This window comes from Nuphar pumila, chromosome 7 (genome assembly GCF_984573655.1).
Source record: "Nuphar pumila chromosome 7, dmNupPumi1.hap1.1, whole genome shotgun sequence".
Classification (NCBI taxonomy): domain Eukaryota; kingdom Viridiplantae; phylum Streptophyta; class Magnoliopsida; order Nymphaeales; family Nymphaeaceae; genus Nuphar; species Nuphar pumila.
In genome coordinates this window covers 63000754-63008482 of record NC_143255.1, presented here as the reverse complement: position 1 = coordinate 63008482, position 7729 = coordinate 63000754, and positions in this window count along the sequence as shown.

Here is a 7729-nt window from a genome sequence, read left to right as displayed (position 1 = left end):
TGAGTCTGTGCTATTACTTGTAACCCGCTCAAATAATTTGAATAAGGATTCAATAAAGTTTTCCGTTGTTGTTTAGAAAAGAAAATTTATTCCAAAATTTTTAAGTTAAATATTTGGGGCATTACAACGTACTAAGGACGGATCAGATCCGTCGTTAATCTGTCACAAATTAGTGATGGAAGTAGCGACGAATAAGTTCTATCGCTAATTAGCGACTAAGATTATGCGACGGATGCCATCCATCATTAATTTGTCGCCAATCCATCGCTAAACTGTTTAGCGACGAATTAGAGACTGATTATAGACGGATTAACGACGAATAGTGTCTGTCATTAATCCACGTTTTTCTTGAAGTACTAGGGCTGTCAAAAAAATCATAGTGATTCAGTCTTGCAGATATGTGTTCTAAGGTTGTCAAAAAATATTCATAGTGATTCAATCATGCATATGTCTTTTAAGCTGTCAAACAAATTTCATAATGATTCAATCATGCAGATATGTGTTCTAAGCTTGTCAAATAAAATTTATAGTGATTCAATCATGCATATACGTGTTCAAGGGTTGTCAAAAAAAATTCATAGTGATTTAATCATGTGTATGTGTTCTAAGGCTGTCAAAAAAAATTCATAGTGATTTAATCAAGCATATACGTGTTCTAAGGCTGTCAAAAAAAATTAATAGTGATTCAATCATGCAAATATGTGTTCTAAGGCTGTCCAAAAAAATTCATAGTCATTCAATCTTGCATATATGTGTTCTAAGGCCATCAAAAAAATTTCATAGTGGTTCAATCTTGCATATATGTGTTCAAACGTTGTCAAAAAAAAATCATAGTGATTCAATCATGAATATATTTGTTCCATTGCTGTCAAAAAAAAATTATAGTGATTGAATTATGCATATATGTGTTCTAAGGCTGCCAAAAAAAATTCATAGTGATTTAATCATACATATCTGTGTTCTAAGGCTGTCAAAAAAATTACATAGTGATTCGATCTTGTATATATTTATTCTGTGCCTCACCAAAAAAAATCATAGTGATTCAGTCATGCATATACGTGTTCTAAGTCTGTCAAAAAAAATTCATAGTGATTAAATCATGCAAATTTCTGTTCTGTCAAAAACATTTTGTGTGAAAAAAGCTTCATAGTGATTCAATCATGCATATATGTGTCAGAAGGTTGTCAACAAAATTTCATCGTGATTCAATCTTGCATATATGTTTTATAAGGCTGTAAAAAAAAAATTCATAGTGATTCAATCATGTATATATGTGTTCTAAGGCTATCAAAAAAAATCATAATGATTCAGTCATGCAGATATGTGTTCTAAGGTTGTCAAAAAATAATCATAGTGATTCAATCATGCATATATGTGTTCTAATGCTTTAAAAAAAAAATGTATAGTTATTTAATCAAGCATATATATTTTATAAGGCTGTCAAACAAATTTCATAATGATTCAATCATGCAGATATGGGTTCTAAGGTTGTCAAAAAAAATTTATAGTGATTCAATCATACATATATGTGTTTAAAGGCTGTCAAAAAAAAATCATAGTGATTCAATCATGCGTATATGTGTTGTAAGGGTGTCAAAAAAAATTCATAGTGATTTAATCATGCACATATGTGTTCTAAGGTTGTTCAGAAAAAATCATCGTGATTCAATCATGCATATATGTGTTCTAAGGCTGTCCAAAAAAATTCATAGTCATTCAATCTTGCATATATGTGTTCTAAGGCCGTCAAAAAAATTTCATAGTGATTCAATCTTTCATATAAGTGTTCAAAGGCTGTCAAAAAAAATTATAGTGATTCAATCATGCATATATTTGTTCCATTGCTGACAAAAAAAATTTGTAGTGATTCAATCATGCATATATGTGTTCTAAGGCTGTCAAAAAAAATTCATAGTGATTTAATCATGCATATATATGTACTAAGGTTGTCAAAAAAAATTTAAAGAGATTCAATCTAGTATGTGTTCTAAAGATGTCAAAAAAAAATCTTAGTGATTCGATCTTGCATATATTTTTTCTAAGGCTCTCAAAAAAAATTCATAGTTATTCAATCATGCATATATGTGTTCTAAATCTGTCAAAAAAAAATTCATAGTGATTCAATCATGCAGATTTATGTTTTGTCAAAAACATTTTGTGCCAAAAAAACTTCATAGTGATTCAATCATGCATATATGTGTCAGAAGGTTGTCAACAAAATTTCATCGTGATTCAATCTTGCATATATGTTTTATAAGGCTGTAAAAAAAAAATTCATAGTGATTCAATCGTGTATATATGTGTTCTAAGGCTATCAAAAAAAAATCATAATGATTCAGTCATGCAGATATGTGTTCTAAGGTTGTCAAAAAATAATCATAGTGATTCAATCATGCATATATGTGTTCTAATGCTTTAAAAAAAAAATGTATAGTTATTTAATCAAGCATATATATTTTATAAGGCTGTCAAACAAATTTCATAATGATTCAATCATGCAGATATGGGTTCTAAGTTTGTCAAAAAAAATTTATAGTGATTCAATCATACATATATGTGTTTAAAGGCTGTCAAAAAAAAATCATAGTGATTCAATCATGCGTATATGTGTTGTAAGGCTGTCAAAAAAAATTCATAGTGATTTAATCATGCACATATGTGTTCTAAGGTTGTTCAGAAAAAATCATCGTGATTCAATCATGCATATATGTGTTCTAAGGCTGTCCAAAAAAATTCATAGTCATTCAATCTTGCATATATGTGTTCTAAGGCCGTCAAAAAAATTTCATAGTGATTCAATCTTTCATATAAGTGTTCAAAGGCTGTCAAAAAAAATTATAGTGATTCAATCATGCATATATTTGTTCCATTGCTGACAAAAAAAATTTGTAGTGATTCAATCATGCATATATGTGTTCTAAGGCTGTCAAAAAAAATTCATAGTGATTTAATCATGCATATATATGTACTAAGGTTGTCAAAAAAAATTTAAAGAGATTCAATCTAGTATGTGTTCTAAAGATGTCAAAAAAAAATCTTAGTGATTCGATCTTGCATATATTTTTTCTAAGGCTCTCAAAAAAAATTCATAGTTATTCAATCATGCATATATGTGTTCTAAATCTGTCAAAAAAAAATTCATAGTGATTCAATCATGCAGATTTATGTTTTGTCAAAAACATTTTGTGCCAAAAAAACTTCATAGTGATTCAATCATGCATATATGTGTCAGAAGGTTGTCAACAAAATTTCATCGTGATTCAATCTTGCATATATGTTTTATAAGGCTGTAAAAAAAAAATTCATAGTGATTCAATCGTGTATATATGTGTTCTAAGGCTATCAAAAAAAAATCATAATGATTCAGTCATGCAGATATGTGTTCTAAGGTTGTCAAAAAATAATCATAGTGATTCAATCATGCATATATGTGTTCTAATGCTTTAAAAAAAAAATGTATAGTTATTTAATCAAGCATATATATTTTATAAGGCTGTCAAACAAATTTCATAATGATTCAATCATGCAGATATGGGTTCTAAGTTTGTCAAAAAAAATTTATAGTGATTCAATCATACATATATGTGTTTAAAGGCTGTCAAAAAAAAATCATAGTGATTCAATCATGCGTATATGTGTTGTAAGGCTGTCAAAAAAAATTCATAGTGATTTAATCATGCACATATGTGTTCTAAGGTTGTTCAGAAAAAATCATCGTGATTCAATCATGCATATATGTGTTCTAAGGCTGTCCAAAAAAATTCATAGTCATTCAATCTTGCATATATGTGTTCTAAGGCCGTCAAAAAAATTTCATAGTGATTCAATCTTTCATATAAGTGTTCAAAGGCTGTCAAAAAAAATTATAGTGATTCAATCATGCATATATTTGTTCCATTGCTGACAAAAAAAATTTGTAGTGATTCAATCATGCATATATGTGTTCTAAGGCTGTCAAAAAAAATTCATAGTGATTTAATCATGCATATATATGTACTAAGGTTGTCAAAAAAAATTTAAAGAGATTCAATCTAGTATGTGTTCTAAAGATGTCAAAAAAAAATCTTAGTGATTCGATCTTGCATATATTTTTTCTAAGGCTCTCAAAAAAAATTCATAGTTATTCAATCATGCATATATGTGTTCTAAATCTGTCAAAAAAAAAATCATTGTGATTCAATCAGGCAGATTTATGTTCTGTCAAAAACATTTTGTGCCAAAAAAATTTCATAGTGATTCAATCATGCATATATGTGTTAGAAAGTTGTCAACAAAATTTAATAGTGATTCAATCTTAAATATATGTTTTATAAGGCGGTAAAAAAAATTTCATAGTTTTCAAGTGTGTATATGTGTTTTAAGGCTGTCAAAAAATATTCATAGTGACTCAATCATGCATACATGTGTTCTAATGCTGTCAAAAAAAAATTATAGTGATCCAATCATGCATATATGTCTTTTAAGGTTGTCATACAAATTTCTTAATGATTCAATCATGCAGATATGTGTTCTATGGTTGTCAAAAAAAAATTATAGTGATTCAATCATGCATATCTATGTTTAAGGGCTGATCAGCCACACTGAGACTGAGGCACGGCCTATCAAAAAAAAATCATAGTGATTCAATCATGCGTATATGTGTTCTAAGGCTGTCAAAAAAAATTCATAGTGATTCAATCATGCAGATATGTGTTCTAAGGCTGTCCAAACAATTTCATAGTCATTCAATCTTACATATATGTGTTCTAAGGCTGTCAAAAAAATTTCATAGTGATTCAATCATGCAGATATGTGTTCAAAGGTTATCAAAAAACTTTTATAGTGATTCAATCATACATATATGTGTTATAAGGCTATCAAAAAAAAATCATAGTGATTAAATCATGCATATATGTGCCCTAAGGCTGTCAAAAAAAATTCATAGTGATTTAATCAGGAAGATATGTGTTCTAAGGTTGTCAAAAAAAATTCATAGGGATTCAATCATGAGTACTTGTGTTTTAAGGCTGTCAAAAGAAATTTCATTGTGATTCAATCATGCAGATATGTGTTCTAAGGTTATAAAAAAACTTTTATAGTGATTCAATCATGCATATATGTCGTCTAATGTAGTAAAAAAAATTTATAGTGATTCAATCATGCATCTATGTGTTCTAAGGCTGTCAAAAAAAAATCATAGTGATTCAATCATGTAGATACATGTTTTAAGGTTGTCAAAAAAAGTTCATAGGGATTCAATCATGCATATATGTGTTTTAAGGCTGTCTAAAAAAATTCTTAGTGCTTCAGTCTTGCATATATGTGTTCTAAGGTTGTCAAAAAAAATTCATAGTGATTCAATCATGCATATATGTATTGTAAGGTTGTCAATAAAAATTCATAGTGATTCGATAATGCAAATGTGTTCTAAGGCTGTCCAAAAAATTTCATATTTATTAAATCTTGCCTATATGTGTTCTAAGGTTGTCAAAAAAATTTCATAGTGATTCAATCTTGCATATAATTGTTATATTGCTGTCAAAAAAATTTTATAGTGATTCAATCATGTATTTTTGTGTTCTAAGGCTATCAAAAAAGATTTCATAGTGATTCAATCAATCATGTATGTGTTCTAAGATTGTCAAAAAAAAATCATGGTGATTCAATATAGCATATATTTGTTATATGGCTGTGAAAAAAATTTAATAGTGATTCAATCATGGAGAAATGTGTTATAAGGTTATCAAATTTTTTTTAAAGTGATTCAATCATGCAAATATTTGTTTTATGGTTGTCTAAAAGTTATATAGTGATTCAATCATGCATATAAGTGTTATAAGGCCGTCAAAAAATTTTGTAGTGATTCAATCATGCTTATATGTGTTTTAAGGCTGTCAAATAAAATTCATAGTGACTCAATGATACAGATATGTGTTCTAAGGATGTCAAAAAACTTTCATAGTGATTTAATCATGCAAATTTGTGTTCTAAGGTTGTCCAAAAAAAAATTGTCAAAAAAAATTATAGTGATTCAGTCATACATATATGTGTTATAAGGTTGTCAAAACAATTTCATAGTGATTCACTCTTGCATATATGTTTTCCAAGGCTGTCAAAAAAATTCATAACGATTCATTCATGTATATATGTGAACTATCACTGTAAAAAAAAAATCATAGTGATTCAATCATGCAGATATGTGTTCTAAGGTTGTCAATAAAAATTCAGTGATTCAATCATGCATATATGTGTTGTAATGTTGTCAGAAACAAATTATAGTGATTCAATCTTGTATATATATGTTCTAAGGCTATCAAAAAAATTTCATAGTGATTCAATTATGCAGATATTGTTTTATAGGGTTGCCAAAAAAATTTTATAGTGATTCAATCTTGAATATATTTGTTCTAAGGCTGTCAAAAAATTTCATAGCGATTCAATCATGGAGATACGTGTTCTAAGGTTGTCAAAAAAATTTCATAGTGATTCAATCATGCATATATGTGTTTTAAGGTTATCAAAAAAAAACTTTGTGATTCATTCTTGCAAATGTGTATTCTAAGGTTGCCAAAAAAAATTCATAGTGATTCAATCATGCATATATGTGTTCTAAGACTGTCAAAAAAATTTCATAGTGATTTGATCATGCATATATGTGTTCTAAGGCTGTCAAAAAATTTTTATAGTGATTCAATCATCCACATTTGTTTTAAGGCAGTCAAAAACATTTCATAGTGATTCAATCATGCAGATATGTGTTCTAATGCAGTCAAAAAAAATTTATAGTGATTCAATCATGCAGATATGTATTCTAATGCAGTAAAAAAAAAACATTTGTGAGTCAATCATGCATATATATGTTCTAATGCAGTAAAAAAAAATTTATAGTGATTCAATCATGCATATATGTGTTCTAAGGCTGTCAGAAAAAAATCATAGTGATTCAATCATCCAGATATGTGTTCTAAGGTTGACAAAAAAATTCATAGTGATTTAATCATGCATATATGTTTTTTAAAGCTGTCAAAAAAAATACATAGTGATTCAATGTTCCCAATATGTGTTCTAAGGTTGTCAAAAAAAATTCATAGCGATTCAATCATGCATGTATGTGTTCTAAGTCTGTCAAAAAAAATTCATAGTGATTGAGTCATGCAGATATGTATTCTAAGGTTGTCCAAAAAATTTCATAGTGATTCAATCTTGCATATATGTGTTCTAAGGCTGTCAAAAAAGTTTCATAGTGATTCAATCTTTGCATATATGTGTTCAAATGCTGTAAAAAATATTTCATTGTGATTCAATCACGCATATAATTGTTCTATTGGTGTCAAAAAACAATTATAGTTATTCAATCATGCATTTATGTGTTCTAAGGATGTCAAAAATAATTCATAGTGATTCAATCATGCATATTTGTGTTCTAAGGTTGTCAAAAAAAATTCATAGTGATTCAATCATGCATATATGTGTTCTAAGGCTGTCAAAATTTTTTCATAGTGATTCAATCATGCAGATTTGTGTTCTAAAGCTATCAAAAAAATTTTGGGTCAAAAACATTGTGTCAAAATTTTTTTATTGTGATTCAGTCTTGCATACTTGTGTTATAAGGTTATCATAAAAAATTCATAGAGATTCAATCTTGCATATATCAAAGGTTGTCAACAAAATTTCATAGTGATTCAATCATGTATATATGTGTTCTAAGGCTGTCAAAAAAAAATTAGTGATTCAATCATGCAGATATGTG